The sequence below is a fragment of the Erinaceus europaeus genome, chromosome 4, assembly GCF_950295315.1.
Source record: "Erinaceus europaeus chromosome 4, mEriEur2.1, whole genome shotgun sequence".
In the NCBI taxonomy this organism is placed as follows: domain Eukaryota; kingdom Metazoa; phylum Chordata; class Mammalia; order Eulipotyphla; family Erinaceidae; genus Erinaceus; species Erinaceus europaeus.
Window position 1 is genome coordinate 40911497 of NC_080165.1, and position 18391 is coordinate 40929887.

At 36.7% G+C, this 18391-nt stretch overlaps 1 long non-coding RNA gene and 1 pseudogene across 6 annotated transcripts in view; one reads left to right on the forward strand and one right to left on the reverse strand.

Moving 5' to 3' along the window:
• The window catches only part of LOC132538052 (uncharacterized), a 259911-nt gene that overhangs the window by 99863 nt on the left and 141657 nt on the right, over positions 1-18391 (reverse strand). For 3 of the 6 annotated variants that reach the window (XR_009549459.1, XR_009549453.1, XR_009549457.1), the window contains 3 exons: positions 9552-9693; positions 6979-7037; positions 5600-5743 (listed from right to left, as the gene is read on the reverse strand). This is a non-coding gene — a long non-coding RNA (uncharacterized LOC132538052). The remainder of the gene's footprint in view (positions 1-5599; positions 5744-6978; positions 7038-9551; positions 9694-18391) is intronic. The other 3 variants (XR_009549460.1, XR_009549456.1, XR_009549455.1) reach the window with 2 other exon arrangements.
• Positions 829-922, forward strand: LOC132538459 (U6 spliceosomal RNA; annotated as a pseudogene).

Here is an 18391-nt window from a genome sequence, read left to right on the forward strand (position 1 = left end):
TTGTTGTAGTTATTATTGATGTCATTGTTGTTGGATAGGACAGAGAGAAATGGAGAGAGGAGGGGAAGACAGAGAGGGGGAGAGAAAGACAGACACCTGCAGACCTGCTTCACCACCTGTGAAGTGACTCCCCTGCAGGTGGGGAGCCGGGGGCTCGAACCGGGATCCTTCCGCTGGTCCTTGTGCTTAGCGCCACCCGCGCTTAACCCGCTGCGCTACCGCCCGACTACCCTGATTTCACCATTCCTGAAGATTTCCCACTGCAGGTGGGGACTCGGACCTTGAACCCAGGTCCTTGGGCAGTGAAATGTGTGTGCTCACATGTGCCAAGACCAGGCCCTTATCCTATTATTATTTTTAGCCACATTCTTCTCTCATTCAACCCTACCTCACTCCATTCTCTTTACCTCTTCCTGTCAAGAGAATGATAACCAAGGCAGGAGTAGAAGTAGTTTTGAGAAATCACCTGGAACTTGATCTAGTTTTGGATCTAGTTTCATGGTCTAGAAATAGATCTATAGTTTCATTCACTAAACTTTGTATATTACACAATAAAATAAAACTGGAAATGCTCTTTAAAAACAAAACACTGTTTTCTCCTTTAGTGTCTTATATTTAAGGGCTTTTTTCCTTAGTAATGATATTCATTCTTCCAAAGTGAGTTTAAGATGTGAAGTAATAATTATATACAGCTACCACATGACTTGATTTTTTTAACTCTAAAAATATCCACTAATAATACATTTTTTCCTTTAGCACTTTTTTACTGGGTTCAGAACTATCTTGATATTTCCTGACCAGTTTTTCTTTGAAGAAGTCTATCCTTGTGTGCTCACTTAGGCAGCACATATACTAAAATTGGAGTGATAGAGAGAAGATTAGCAAGGATGATATGCAAATTTGTGAAGCATTCCATATTAAAAAAAAAAAGTCTATCATTATAATCCATGAGTTTCCCAGTCATGTATATGTAGAAGAAAAAAAGAAAAGAAAGAAAATTCATGTATAAAGTATAATAAAATTAAAGCAAATAAAATATGGGTTTGGATATTGTTTTAGTTTATTATTTTTGATATGTTTTCTTATCAAATTTCAGGGAATTTAAGCCTAATAATTAAGCCCTCAAAGTCCATTCATTTGTAAGCAAACTGCTTAAACAAAGCAAAAGCAATTGTTAGTTTGAGCCAGCATATTCTGTAAGCCTTTTGTGCCCACTTGTACAAGGGCATCCCCATCATAAAGTTATATTCTGTTATCATAGCACTGCTTATTAAAATGATGGCACCACCCACAAATGGGGAAAGGAAGAATGTGATTATTTTAGTTTACAAATTTCCAAGTTTTAAAAAGTAATAAATTAATTGATCAATCAAAAAACATTATTGCATTGTTATCGTTTATTTGATGAGACAGTTGTGTGCATTTAAGTAAAATACCCACATCTAAAGGGAACTCATCTTTGCAGGAAGTAGAAAAATAGGCGGAAAACCCTGCATTTCTAAACCACATATATAATAACCAGGAAGCCCCAGCCCCCATCTGGCATGACAGCCAAATGTGTGCTGGAACCTTCTGATAGGTGTTAAAGGTCAAACATTAGAGAGAAAAGATACTGATTGAATGTAATAATGGAGAAAAAAAAATCCTTTGAAATTTGAATCGGTGCACACAAAGTGCTCATACACAGCTACCTTCAATCCATTACAGCCTAACAAAAACTAAATTTAATTCCCACCTTTACGAAAATATATTGATTGAAGTGCTCTCATTTTGTAATATATCCTTTCATGAAGAGTTTGAATATCTTCAATCTACAAGGTTATTATCAAGCTGATTTTGAAAGTACTAAGGATAGGCATGAAAAGATCAGATTTTCAGGAGTTCAGATGCAAAATTTCAAAGGCATTACCTACTCAAGAGAAAATAAAAAATGTATACATAATATGAAGTAAATTATAAGCATTTTCTCTTCAGATAATGTGTCACATAAAAAGAAATAGATTTTATTGAAATACTGCCTTTGAAACAGTTTTATATTATATGATATATTTTATATACTATAGTGTATTTTATATTCCAGGACAAGAACTAAAATATGGGAAGCAGGCAAAAATCCCTTCAGTGTACTGATTAACAGAAGCATTTATATGTGTTTACAGTATTATCAATATGACACAGAAGAATTGATATCAGTCCAACTATGATACTACACAACTGAAAAAAAAAATAGCAGCTTACATGTGTAGTGATTGTAACAGGAGTGTACATAGTGCCGTTGAGGAATTTCAAATACTTGTGTTATCTCACCTGAAATTCTTCCCAGATTCTATATGAAATGAAGAACCTATTTCCATTTTGTACTAAGATTTCAAAACGGAACTTAACCAAATTAATGCATCTAGTCATGAAGCTAAAATCCAAAGCCTGGTTCTTTCCCACATCAAAGCCTCTATCTTTTCTTTCCTGAACTCCTTCAGTAGCCTATCTGGTGAAGTTAATGTGAGGGAAATGGGATGAGAAGTTCAGTGAACTATAAAGTCCTACCCTCAACCACTCAAGATAGGTATGTGCTAGCTGTTCTCACCCTTAGTTCATATTTATTACGGGAAACGACAGACCTTCCAGCCTCTGGGAAAAAAGGGCAAATCTTACAATTTTTATATAGATTTTTAAATACTGGCAACTAGTCTTTTAGCCCTCCCACCTTCCTCTCCTTCTTGAACCCTTTGTATGGGCAAACACAACACATGCAAAGGTGGAAGCTGACTCTGTTGGTTCCTGCTTTATGCTATCCAATATCCATTAATTGTATCTACCAGGGAGTCACAAGTAAAGTTTAAGTTCAAAAGTTCCCAAAGAGCACTTACTAATTTACATTATGGCTGGAAAGGGGCACAGTGATAGAACTCTGAATGCACAAAAACAAAGGACTGAGTTCAACTCCTAATACTGCATAAGCCAGAGTACTACTTTGGCCCTTCTTGTCTTTCTTCCTGTTTCTGTCTCATGAAAGGAACAACAACAACAATAACAACAACAATCACTTTTTAAAATTTATATTAGGATACCATTCCCTTCTCAAACCAAAATGTTACTTAAAATTACAAATAATTCCATGGGCTGAATAGACACACATTTAAACATCAGAAGCTTCTGCAGTATTGGCAAAATAATAATAATAAAAATAAAATAAAATAAACTCCCAAATACTAAGCATGTCCATGGCAGTAGTAGCAGCCCCTGGGTTCAATTAGTGCTTGCTTTGCCAGATCTACAAACAGTGACAATTTCAAAAACGAAGCTCATAAAGGCAGAAAAAAAAAAAAAACACCTGCAGAAACCAACCACTATCCCCCTAACCTTTCTTGCCCCTCATTCCCCTTCAAGTTTGATGATTTGGCAGTTCTGGAACTCTTCCGAGAGAAGTCAAGACTCATTCTGCCAGCCCCAGCTGTTCAAAGCTCAGCCCAATCTGTTCCATACAGTTGGCTGTATTGTAACAATAATGTGGCGACAGTTCACCTTCATTTGCTGCAAAGATCATTAAACATCCCTCAGAGAGATCAAGTATTAAAGAAAGAGCGTGCCTGAGGCATGATAAATGAAAATCTCTGAGTAACATAGTCCAAAAAAGGCACAATGATGCCAACAAGGCCACTTGACACTTTCTATAGTCAGAGAAAAGGGAAGGAAACAAGGGCTAGAGGGATGAAAATTCAGGAAGAGAAAAAAAAAATACAATAATGTGCCTGGCAAACATGTACACTCATGTAAAAAGAAAATGGAAAAATTTGAAATAAAGACAACAGGACATTTAAAGCTAAAACCCCAGTAGAAACGTGATTCTACTTGTCTGGCAGCACCAATATTCAACTATAGAAGTCAATTTTGAAGGAGAGTGAGGACAGAGAAAATAAATTACAATCTATGCAGCCAGAACCTAGTATTCCAGACAACTTCTCAAATGTAAAGATGGTAAAGTCAGTGAATCCTATCTTTAAAGTCAGGCATTGCCCCCCTGCTCATATAACTGCTGAATTACAGTATAGAATAGATATGCTGCTTCATTCAACTCCTGCATTTATGTATAAAAATTTGGCATGCGCCTCATTTGAATCTCAATCTTAAACTGTTCCATCTTTACACCCAATAAAGCAGTACTATGAAAACACCCAGTGATCAGGGTGTTTCTCCTTCACAGAAAGCTCACCATGTTACATAAATACCTGAAGGTTCTTCAGTTGAGCATGATAACATCAAAATCACTACATCTTTTAAACAAGCTGCAATTTTATTCATCTAAACCAAGTTTCAGTCTGAATGATTAGATAAGAGCGTATTTTAATGGATGGATGAGTTACTCAAGGATTTACTTTCTTAAGGACTATATAGGTGATATATTTTAAAAGCAAATACAATCGCACTAATATGTACAGTTGCTACTTACACCCTTTTTATTAATTAAATCTATCCCTAAAGCAGTGATGTAGGGGATATACTTCTAAGCTGTGGAGGTATCTTCCATGGCTCGTTTTCAGTTGCCATACTGTGGTGAAAGATGTGCTACTGGCAGTTAGTAGGTAGATGTCATGAGTGCTACTAAATTCAACAACAGACAAAATATCCTCTGAAATATAGAATCATCCAGCTAAAATTATGAAGTATACAGAGGCTAAGAAGCTCTATGTGAAAGATATTTCAGGGACTAAATTTCTGTGTTGATATTCTATATGGTTTTCAATATTCAGCAGAAGGAGATTCTAAATTCTAAATGACATCTTAACTATCATTTAAATAATTTCTCCCCATAAAGTGCTAATATTTAACAAATGGAAAGGGATAGAAATTTTACAACTAATTTAGAATTACAACGGAATCCTGGAAATCCTGTTATAGCACCAATCTTTGCATAAGGCTCTGGCCAGTGATTATATTACTAAAATAAAAAAAATACAGCAGAGTCTAATTTAGTTCACCTAGAAGGTAGCTTTAAAACATGTAGAATAACTGATGGCTTGCTAGTACTTTGTTGGTGGGCATAGTATGGATATATACATTTGTGGAAAAGTAAATCTATATTCTTAAAGTATGTAGAGTTGTTAATCAAGGCTAATTCAATAAAAAAAAATACACAGAATATATATGGACCCAAATACATAGGAAAAGGGACTCATACGTACAGAGGAAGATAAACAACCTTAGCTACCACTTGTGGAAACATGTACACATCTCTGTGCATGTCCAAACCAAGAAGCTGTTAAAGCTTTCACATTAGCTATTAACAAAAAATAATAAATAAATAAACCTCACTCTTTCCTAAGGTAAGAGGAAAGTATTGGGATTTAACCACTTCCTAAAAAAGAGTCAGTACCTCACAACAGACACAGAGACTAATGAGCAGTCTTTGATGTATTCATTTGTCCTCAGCCCCAGAACACTATGGAGTCATATCCTTCCCTTTATGTTTGGTTAAAAAAAAAAAAAAAGCTGTGAGGTAATCTAAAGTAATCTCAGGTCGTATTCCAGTCTTGCCAAGTAAACAGAACTGCCACGGATCCTTGCCTGTTGCTTTTACCTTCAGACTGATGTGGTTGTTCACCTGATTGGCCCTCTTTTCCCCACTGATCCTCATTCCTTTTCTTAGGGTTTTAAGTGTGTGTGATGGCTACAGGAAGGCCTGACATACTCAGGTTCTTTGGCTTTTCTGGATTCTTTCTGGCAGTCACACTTGGATTCAGCAGCACTTGGGAAGGAACAAAAAGGACTTGCTGCTTTAACAGAGATAGAGCAATGATTTCCCACCCCAAAGAGAACAAGTCCTTCCCTGTCAGGATGGGGAAATCACTTTTGAAGTAGAGCCCAGGCCTCCCCAATACAGACCATCCAGCTGCAATTGTTGCAATGCAGATTTCCACATAACAGAGACCCAATGACAAAGGAGCTCATTCATTGACTATTGAGTGCTCATCAGACTTGAGCAGGGAAAGTGAAATGGGGAGAAGTGTGTGTCCTTATTGTAGATGAACATATTGCAACGGAAATTTCATGTAAACAAGTTTTTCAGGCCTAAGTCTTTCCTCTTATGTGATTAGAATACAAGATACGAAGTTGGCAACTTAATTTACTGTCCATGAGAAATTTAGAAGAAAAACATGGATCTAATTTTATTTAACCATCCCCTAGATGTAGCTCCAGAGCTGCTTTCTGTAAACCACTATTGGCAGAATTTCTTACCAGGTTAATAAAGGTAACAGCAGGTTATTAATTTCTGGTTTCAAAAAGAAAAAAATATATAGTTATAAGGGAAGATGGATCATTTCTACTACAACCAGGTCAATTAAAGAAATCTTTGCTAGCCAATATGTTTATACCAACTGGAATGTATTTTTTAAATACCCTGTCCAGTTCAATCCCAGAAGAAAAACATGCAGAGAGTAATAGCAATCAGGAATGGGTATCGAAAGTATTTTCAAGTCTGGGCAGAATTCTAGAAATTACTAAATCAATCAATAATGTAATATTGAGCAGAATTCTTATACTATATAATTGTATGGAAACTCAAAGATTTCTTTCCTCAAAATGCTTTTCTCTTGTCAAAATCAGTAAGTGGAAGAAGAAAGATTACAGAAATAAGGCTAACAGGCCAGGACAAACAGAAAAAAAGGGCTTATAAAACCATATTTGTTACTTTACATTAAACATCACTCCCCTATTTATTAAAATTAAAAATGTAAGTCAAAAAATAAATGGACAATAAAATTTGAGTTTTTATTTCATATAATGAAAGTATTTTCTTTTTTCTAAAATTTATTTCTTTATTGGGGAATTAATGTTTTACATTCAACAGTAAATACAATAGTTTGTACATGCATAACATTCCCCAGTTTCCCATTTAACAATACAACCCCCACTATGTCATTTATGAATGTACTTTCTATTAAGTGAAATTTTTTGCAACAAAAACAAACTTGACCCTACCTTCAAATCATCTTTCAGCTTTCCTGAATCCGCATTCTGAACAGTATAGTCAATTGTACCTGTATGTACACATTTTATTTTTTACACCATGTTTATGAAGAGCACGAAATTTTGTCACTGTGCCTTCTTAACCTATACAATCATGTTTGATATATCTACTAAACAAAGTTCATATCTGAAATTAAGCTATTAACCTATAGCAACCAGTTTTTTTTATAAAAATGTATACAATGATATCTTTTTCTGAATAAACATGGTAGATATGTTTTATGAATCCTCTTGAATATAAATATGCATGTCAATATAAGTAGGTATATGCTAAACAGAATCCTCTTGCCCTTTGTGGTATTTCTGATTTATAGCAGGAAAATCATTCACTTCCCTAGTGACTATGGATAAGCCTGATACATTGTATATAATGGGATTAAAGAGGCAGTAAGTCAAATATATAAAACAACCTTCATATGTATTCAGATGCAAATTCTCTTACAGACAAAATATTAGCATGTATTTTGTATTAAATTATTTAATACATGAGCATTTTGTTTTTCTGCTGTAGAACTCCAAATTTTGGGACTCTATAGAGAAAATATGACATTCCATGTTTATCCAGGATGGCACGTATGTTAGAACATACATAGGATCAGTAATTAAAAACAAAAATCAAGAAGCATTGATAAAAGTGAAGAGACAATCTATAGTTAATGTTATCATCACATTATTTGGTAATTGGGTTAACTTTGAAAAGTCCTTTTGTTATGGTTTGCTGTAGAGTATCCAGTATCTTGTATATAGCTGTGCTATTGGATGCTTCTAATCTACTTGGTCTAGGCTTTTGAGAGAGTCTGCATATCAAATACACAGCCTATATATTAAAAAGATTCAGTTTGTGTTTTGAGAAACTTTGAGACATACAACTGATTTTCCCCCTCTCATATTAATTAACTACTGATTTATATGTCTACATTTTGCTAGGAGTGTACATAAACACCATTCCCACCACCAAAAGACTGTGACCCGATTGTCTTTTTGAACCCTAAGACAGCAGGAACCTCACATCTCCACTATAGAGCCCCTACTTCCCCCAGTCCTGGAACCCTTGGACAGGACCCACTTTCCCGTATGCGTCTCCCAATCCAAACCAAATAATACTGCATCCGCCGATCACAACCTAACGAACGCAACGATTGCCACCTCAACATGCTTCACCTCAGACTGCATCCAGAGACTTCACATGTGGAATGACAACCCTTCGGCTTCATTACTCGGGTGAGACCTTTCCTTTTATAGTACACTCTAATTTCATCTCAGGTAGTTTACTTTCTAACAAAGTTCCATAACCTAGATATACACCAGTTTCTGTGAGAGAGAGCTTATGTTCACACGTATCCATAAACTACTGCAAAATATATACCGGAAAGAAGAAGTACATTAGAGTTTGCAGTGAGTACCTCCCTAACACTTCCTCTCCACTATTCCAAGCTTGGGATCCATGATTGCTCAACAAATTGTTTGGCTTCGTATGTTAACTCTCTTTTCAATCACCAGGTTCCAGATGCCACCAGGATGCTGGCCAGGCTTCCCTGGATTGAAGACCCCACCAATGTGTCCTGGAGCTCTGCTTCCCCAGAGACATACCTTACTAGGGAAAGAGAGAGGCAGACTGGGAGTATGGACCGACCAGTCAACGCCCATGTTCAGCGGGGAAGCAATTACAGAAGCCAGACCTTCTACCTTCTGCAACCCTCAACGACCCTGGGTCCATGCTCCCAGAGGGCTAGAGAATGGGAAAGCTATCATGGGAGGGGGTGGGTTATGGAGATTGGGTGGTAGGAATTGTGTGGAGTTGTACCCCTCCTACCTTATGTTTTTGTTCATTAATCCTTTCTTAAATAAAAAATTTTTTAAAAAAAAAGTGAAGAGACATATTCCAATGGCATAGCACAAAAATAGAGTATCATAAGGAAATCAAATAAGAATATTAAATAGACTCATATTAAACTGATTACAGAAAATTTTGATATTCATTTGTTTATATATATTTATATTATATATACTCCTTTGTATATATATGTATATATATATATATATTCCTTTGATAGTAGTTTTGCTTTTTTCTTACTTCTTCAACATGATTAAAGCCTGATGTGGAAAATAACTATACCTCATTTAAACCAAATTAACTAGAAGAATGAAACGAGGGGAAGAGGAAAAGAGAGGGACAGGGATAAAGAGAGAGGAAGAAAGAAACTCATTTTTATCTAAAATAAAGACTGGTCAGGGCAATTCCTGAACTGCCGAGTATGAATGGTATTTCTTTCAAAGGTAAAACTTTAGCTCGTTAAAATATTGTTTTCAAGTACAAAGATGACAATTATTCCTGTCCTTTGTACAGTATCTCTCAAATCTTTCCTGCCCACTTTGCTACCCAACCCTATCATTCCATTCATGTATTAATATGTAGCTCCAAGGTCTGTGGATAGTCACTAGAGGAAATACTTTCTTCGTCCTTTGTGCACTCCCAAACTTTTATTCTGTTAATATGGCACTTGTATAAGTGCACTGTGACTTACCTGAATCCAAGAGAATTTCTTCTACCAGAATTTAAATGCTTTGAGGATAGATCCAACATCTAATCTATCTTTTATCCCAAGAATTAAGCAGAGATTCTTAACATTTAGAAGATGCTTGGTGGACTTCCCTTGGGTTGGAGTGCTAGTGAACAAAGAAACATTTCAGTTATTCCTAAGACCAAAAATAAGGCTAGAAAGAAAGGATTCTAGCTCGGTTAATTCTACCCTCATCACACATAAAAGGATTACAAAGACAGGATTTATTTTAATATAAAAGAAAACATCTCTCCAAGTAAATAATAAAAATAATAAACAATTCTATGGAAATTATCACCCTGAAAGTGAAAATTATAACTATGTAACTCTGGTCCTTTGAAACCCATATGGTATTTTCTTAATTCTAGTTTCTTCATTATTAATTCTAGTTTCTTCAATTCTCCAGTATTTGCTTTTCCATTATTACTGACTCAGGTTAAAGACCAATGTGATGAAGGGGCCCATGAGCACCCATTCATTGGGGAAACTGACGATCCTTCCTAGCCGACTGAATCCACATGGATCCCAGTCACTTTCAAAGCCAGCAACAAGCAGCTCCTGACAGCTTTCAACCTGATGCTGTTGACTGGCTACGGAAGAAGGGCAAACGCTAGAAGAAGAAGAAGGGGCATCTATGTACATGGGCATAAAACCTTCTATCCTCTCCATATATTCAGTTTAGTCCAATTAAAACTTAGATTTTTCTGGAAGGGTGCCTAGAGAGACTTCCCTAATCCTTCCAAATAACTTAATCTTCTTTTACCCTCTAGCACTGTTTCCAGTTATATATATATATATATATATTTTTTGGCTAATATTGTCTTTTTATGTGTATACTACTGACAATTAATGAAAAAATGTGAATGGCTTAGAAATAAACACACAAGAAAATGTTTCCTAAGTGAACTTGGGCCATGTCAAGTTTCTCAAGGAGCCACAATCACTAACTCATCAGGCTAAGGGATAGCATCTTAGAGTTGGAATAGAGCTATTGACATTATGCTTAAGTTCATATTATCTTAGGGATCTTAGCAAATTATAAATGCTATTATACACAGTGGATACATATAATAGGTAAGAGTGTGGGCCTGGGAGTCGGGCTGTAGCACAGCGGGTTAAGCGCAGGTGGCGCAAAGCACAAGGACCGGCATAAGGATCCCGGTTCGAACCCCGGCTCCCCACTTGCAGGGGAGTCGCTTCACAGGTGGTGAAGCAGGTCTGCAGGTGTCTATCTTTCTCTCCTCCTCTCTGTCTTCCCCTCCTCTCTCCATTTCTCTCTGTCCTATCCAACGACAACAACAATAATAACTACAACAATAAAACAACAAGGGCAACAAAAGGGAATAAATAAATAAAATGAATATTAAAAAAAAAAAAGAAAAGAGTGTGGGCCAGAGAGACAACTCAGTGGGTAGATCACAGAATTGCTATTAACAGAGGTTGGTGTAATCTTTATCTTCCCCTGAGTTAAGACTTAGCAGATACAAGGAAATAAAACTATAATATAATGCTTATTTTTCAACTTGAAAAGAGGTGGTTAGGAGTAACTATGAATACTAATTTTACATTCTCCTATATATTTCCTCATGATTAGGTAAGATCAAAGATATAACACTGGGTATATAAGTAATCCAATAAAATTACATTTTAAATTGCTTCTACTCTTTATAACTGAATGACATAAAATAAAAAATAAGAGACAGAGTTAAAAAAATTAATAGATATTTTATTGATAATCTACTACATAGCTTATTTATGTCCCAAATCTACTAAATTTATCCAAGGTATTTTAATACTACGTTAAAGGGAAAGAAGAATTTATACTCTCATGAGAAGACAAGAAAATAAAATATTTAACTTCTAAGTATTCTATGTTCCTATACTGCAAAATTAAGTTATCCACAATTAAATAGCTCAAGAAATAGATCTGGATATCTGATAGTGCATAATGCACATGAACATGAACTCATAGAGGAAAGAAAAATTCAATATATAATTGGGGTGGAGGTTATCATAGGGATTCACTGCTCCTGACTGACTATTTCAGGTATAAAATGACAAACAGGGACATAGAAGGCAGAGAAAGGGAAAGATGCCATATCACAAAAACCTCCTAGTGGAGGCTTTATATAATACTTATATATATATTTTTTGCTTTTAGAAAATTGTGATTCAGAGGTAGTAGTGATTTCCTGATATTCATAGTTACTCAATGGATAATGGGAACATGAATTCATTTTTTTTCAAAAGCCTTCCCTCTTCTGATCAAACCATACTCCCTCTGAAAATACATATTCATTGGGGCTGGGTGGTGGTGCACCTGGTTGAGCTCACATGTTATGATATGCAAGGACCCAGGTCAAGCCCTTAGACCCCTTAGACCCCACCTACAGGAGGAAAGCTTCATGAGTGGTGAAGCAGGGCTACAGGTATCTCTTTGTCTTTCTCCCTCTCTATTTTCCTCTTCCCTCTCAATATCTGGCTGTCTCTAGTCAATAAATTAAAAAATAATAAAAAAACTAAAAAAAAAATACACATAAAACACGAGGCTTGTGGAGCCCACTGTTAGAAAAAATTGATGGACCCATAATTCTTTTCTTTTATAATTATTTTTAAATATTTATTTATTCACCCCCTTTTGTTGCTCTTGTATTTTATTGCTGTAGTTATTATATTGTTATTGATGTCATTGTTGTTGGATAGAACAGAGAGAAATGGAGAGAGGAGTGGAAGACAGAGAGAAGGAGAGAAAGCTAGACACCTGCAGACCTGCTTCACCACCTGTGAAGCGACTCCCCTGCAGGTGGAGAGCTGGGGGCTCGAACCGGGATCCTTTACGCTAGTCCTTGCGCTTTTTGCCACCTGCACTTCTGCCCGACTCCCCTATAATTCTTTTCTAAATTACTTTATTGGGAAAAACAATGATTTACAAGACAGTTGTCACATGAACACAAAACAAAACACTTTATTTATTTTTTTAGTTTTTGTAGTTAGTATTGCTGTTATTATTGATGTCATCATTGTTGGATAGGACAGAGAGAAATGGAGAGAGGAGGGGAAGACAGAGAGGGGGAAAGAAAGACACCTGCAGACCTGCTTCACCGCTTGTGAAGTGACTTCCCTACAGGTGTGGAGCTGTGGGCTCAAACACTTTATTTTTTTTAATGATTTAATGTTGATTTTCAAAATTATAAGACAACAGACATACAATTCCACACTGTTCCCACCACCAGAGTTGCATGTTCCCATTCCCTCCATTGGAAACTGAAGTAGTTCTCCCAAGATAACAGATATGAGTTGACTAATGAAAAGAACAGTCATTGGGTTTGGGAGAGGGGAAGATAAGAGTAGCATAAGAGATTTATAGAACAAGAAAAATACTTGGGCACCATTATGATGGGTACATGTCATGGTACATTTGTCTAGACCCATAACATACTGTACCAAGAATCATCTGTACTATAAACCATGGGCTGAGAGTGACCATAATGTTTTAGTGTAGATTCAACTATAATAAACCACAAAGGTAGGGGATTTAATAACTGGAGGGGGGAGGTGGCCTCTATGCTTTATGGTGGTTTATGAGAAGTCTCCCTATTTTTTGTTCAATTTTGCTTTGAATCTAAAATTTCTCTATCAAAAACAAGATCTCCTTTGCAACTGGTCCTGTGATAGCAGAACCTTTCATTTCCCCTTTATTGTTTACAGTGACCCCACATTGTCTTCAAAATATAGAAAGACATCATCTTTTTTCTGATACAACTTTCATTGTCTACCACCGCTGGATATATCTTCTTTTTTATTTAATTTTTTATTTGTAAAAAGGAAACATTGACTAAACCATAGGATAAGAGGGATACAACTTCACCCCATTCTCACCACCAGATCTCTGTATCGTATCCCCTCTCCTGATAGCTTTCCTATTCTTTAACCCTCTGGGAGTATGGACCCAAGGTCACTGTGGGATACAGAAGGTTTGAAGGTCTGGCTTCTGGAATTGCTTCCCTGCTGAACATGGGAGCTACTCTCTTCTCTGATCCAGCTTTCTGGTCCTTCTGCCAGCCATGACATCACCTCCCCAGACAATAATTAGGGTCCACCTGCATATCAGATTTCAGGCTCAGGCAAACACACACACACACACACACACACACACACACACACACACACACACACACACCAAAAAAAAAAAAACACTACTATAGCTACAGGGCCTTTGGATTATAACTAAAATATGCCTACTAGCTATCTACAAAATGGATATTTCTTCTTTCTGAGTTCTGGTTTCCCTTGATCCTGGCCCCTGCTGGAAGTCCCAAGGAAATCCTCACTTCGACATCCTGAACACTGGAAAGAGATAGCCTTAGTCAATGTATTTTTGTTTGTTTTTTTTCTCTCTGAAGACATTCTGGCTGAAGCTTCCTCCATTGTGGTGTTGGCCAGGCTCAAATCAGAGTAGAATTATGACACAGCTGGCGCACAGTACAGGAAGGCTATGTTGCTGGCCCTTTTAAAGGAGATATTTGCATTGCAAAAAAATACAGATTTTGCAGTTGCAGAAATGGCTCAGTGGGTCAAATGCAGGAGCCTCAAAGTGGACCCCTAACACCATAGACACTAAGCAGACTTCCACTCTAATGAGTTCACTCTCTCTCTCCTCCTCACACTCTTCAAATAAACTTTGTTTTATAAAAAGGAGGAAAAACAGCATCACATGTAGAGGAGACAGCTCTGTCTATTAGAGCAATTGCATACCTGAGACCTCAAAGGTTACAGGTTCAGCCTCTAACACAAGCTTACGGCAGAGCTGAATTGTGTTCTCTCTCTCATAACTTTATTTTAATGAGGTACAAAGAGATACATCAGAGCTCTGCTCAACTCTGGTTTATGGTGGTACTGGGGATTGAACCTGGGACCTCAGAGCCTAAGGTGTGAAAGTCTCTTTGTATAATCATTATGCTGTCTCTCCAACCCCTTCCTTCTCTTTCATTCTCTCTCATAATAGATTTTTTAAAGAAAAAAAACTGAAACAGCTTTAAAAAAAAACATACTTATTGACTGAGAATCCAATTTTGAAACTTAAAAGGATAAATTAGACCCAGCATCAGGAGAGGTGAATAGTTAACATGCAATCCAGATCAGTCAAGAAGTAAGATCTTATATTACATACAGATTAATATAAAATGATTACTTAAGAAATAGTGTTTATGTTGGAGAGATGTAGAACATAAAAAGCTTTTGTTCAGTTGGTTCAATATTAATGCAAAGCGCATGCTTTAACTGATTCCACGAATGGTTCATCAGGAGCCAACTACAAGTCTACAGGTATGTTTACATTAAAATAAGAACAAGAATAGGTTGGCTTATTGTTAGTACATCTTTCTGAGTAATAGCCTCTCCTATAAAATTTTCTCAGGGAACACTTCTACCTACCAACTATGGTTTTACAACTTTCATAATCACCTGGCCATTTTCCTTCTGAAAAAGAGAAGCCTATAAACTATTAATAGATGTTTATGTTAATAAGAAGCATTTGAACACTCATTTAAATTGAGACTCAGATTTTCGGAGAATAAGTTATATTGCCCTATCTTCAAAGATTTCCAAAATTACTTTTGATGCGATGATTACATTTTTAAAGTACTGCCCTCCACATTGAATCCAAAAGCAATATCTAATTTGACCTAAGCTTTCTGAAAACTACATACAATATATTATCAAGTTGTCTCTATAACACTTTCTTTTTATTTAAGGTTTTTTGTGTTATCTTATTCACTTATAGGATAGAGACAGCCAGAAATCAAGAGGGAAGGATGAAAGGTGAGAGAGAGAAAGAGAGAGAGAGAGAGAGAGAGAGGGAGAGAGCGAGCGCAAGCTGCAGTTCTGCTTCACTACTCACAAAGCTTTCACTCTGCAGGTGGAGATTGGGAGGTTGAACTTGGGTGCTTGTGCACTGTAACACGTATACTCAACCAGGTGCTCCACCATGCAGACCCTCCCTACCACAGTTTCTCTGCTTTTATGAGATACCTGTCAATGACTGCTCTTCCTCTGATAGGACAATAGTTGGAATAATGGTAAATATTTTCTGTCTTCAGGTGAGTGTGGAATGTGTTAATTAAAATGATCAACCTTGAATACATATGTCTTTTTGAGGTAATATAAAATATAAGTATTGTAATCCTTAGTAAGACAACTAAACTGTAATCAGAAGTATCAGGCTTAAAACATAGAAACATACTGTTGAAAAAAAATCTTGAAATAGTGTCTACTTAGATTTAGATACCCTCCTCACCTACTTCCTATTACACTTCCCTCACTCACTTCAAAGCTTACCTTGTCAAAGTAAGGACTACAAAATCTTTATACTGTCATACTTTAATGATGACTCTTTAGTCACTATCAGGCCACCCCCATCATCTGGGGCCCTAGTCTGAGAGTCCTGAGATTCCCAAATAGACATGATGAGCCTAGCTAGACCTTGAATAAATCCCTCTCTCCATTGTTACCTGTAATCTCTATCAATAAAAACACAATAGACTCCTTTGTGGGCCCCCATAGGACCTTGCCCTCAATGTGGACCAACAATGGTAGAGAATGTTCCATCTTCTGAAAGGAGGCTGGACAACAAATTCTATCTTCCACCTAAGGAAGATGGGTCCTGAAATTGGGGCAGCTTGGAACGTTCCTACTCATGACCACAGAATGTGTGCTCAGATCTACAGGGATGCAGAGATCATATAGGCTCCTAAGTTGAATATGGGCCCCAGATCACATCAGATCCATGGGGTTTATAGTCAATAATATTTGCACACCTTTCCCATATTTGGGAGCTACTCTCTTCACTCATCCAGCTTTCAGCCTTTTTCTAGCCATGGCATCAGCTCCCCAGACAAACAAACAACAAAAAAAAACTAGTATAATCATGGGGCCTTTGTAATATAACTAAAGTAGGCCTACTAACTATCTATAAAACAACCCCCCCCAACTCTTCATCTGCACTATTCCAGCCTTTAGGTTTATGATTAGTCAACAATTTGTTTGGCATTATATATTAACTCTTTATTCAGCCACCAGTTTCCAGATGCTACCATGATGCCAACCGGACTTCCCTGGGCAGATGACCCCACCAATGTGTCCTGTAGCCCCTCTTCCCCAGAGCCACTAGAGAAAGAGAGATAGGCTCACAGTATAGATCGACCTGCCAATGCCCATGTTCAGCAGGGAAGCAATTACAGAAGCCAGACCTTCCACCTTCTGTACCTCATAATGACCCTGGGTCCATGCTCCCAGAGGGATAAACAATAGGAAAGCTATCAGGGAGGAGATGGGATACAGAGTTCTGGTGGTGGGAATTTTGTGGAGTTGTACCCCTCTTATCCTATGGCTTTTTCCAGTGTTTCCTTTTTATGAATAAAAATTTTTAAAAAGGAAAAGAAATCTTGAAAACAACACAATCTAAAATATTTTCTAAGTAGAAATAATTTTTATATTTTATTTTACACTTCATATATACATATATACATATATATATATATATTTATATGAAATCCAGAAAAGTCAAGTAACTCACCTTGGTTACAATTCCAGCTAGAGGAAAAAATCAAGACTAGTCATATAAAATTGACTTTAATTTGCTTTTAATTACTGGCTTAACAATGTTCTATAAGATTATAGGGGTGTAGTTTCCACAATCAAAGTTGTGTGCCACCCTCAGCCCCCTGCCCAAAAATAACCACCATGGTTCTTCCAAGGTCTTAGAAGCTAGTTGAATTTTTTTTGCATATTCATGTTTTTTAATTCTCTATATTCCACAAGTGAACAAATCCATCCAATATTTAACCTTTAATATCTTTACTTCCTTCACTAAGAATAATCATCTCCAGTTCTATCTACTTTGTCCCGAAGGAAGCAGTAACCTCTTTTTAAACTGTAGGGTTATATATATATATCCCACAACTTTTTTTTTGTCTCCAGGGTTACTGTTGGGGTGCCTGCACTATGAATCCATTGCTCTTGGAGGCCATTTTTCCCATTTTGTTGTCCTTATTGTTGTTGTTGGACAGGGCAGAGTGAAATAGAGATGAGAGGAAGACAGAAAAGAGAAGAGAAAGATAGACACCTGCAGACCTGCTTCACCTCTTGTGAAGCAACTTCCCTGCAGGTGGGGAGCTGGGGGCTCAAACTGGGATCCCTCCACTTTGCACTATGTGCACTTAACCTAGTTTGCTACCCTCAAGTCTCCCTATCCCACAACTTTTTAAATCATCCATCAATGGGTAATTAGGCTGCCTCCACTCCTTGGCAGTTGTGAATAAGGTAGCCATAAACATAAGGATACATAAATCCCTTCAAATGAGTGTTTTCATATCCTCTGGATATATGCCTAGTCACCAATTTCTTTTTCTCAGTGGAATAAACATAAAGTTCATTATTTCTAATCAGAGCACCAATTCGCTCCTTTGTGATGGTGGATATTAATAACTTGTAGTTAGAATTCATCATGGAGCTGGGTATCAGAGAGTAAGTAGGCTTAGAGTTACACAGGTGATAAATTAGAAGAATTGAGGCCATTAGCTATTGCAATGAAGTATGGAACCTTCAGAGAGATGGAGTTTACCCGTGGACCACCAAGTGCTCATGAAAAATGACTCTTATGTACTAATTTTAAATAAAACTAAGAGAGTCATGAAATTTCCATCCCACTGTTCAAAAAAGAAAAGCTTTTAAAAAAGAAGAATTTTTTAGAAATTTTATAAATTCAACAACAGAAATAAGCCACTTCTATTAGATTAGAATCAAGA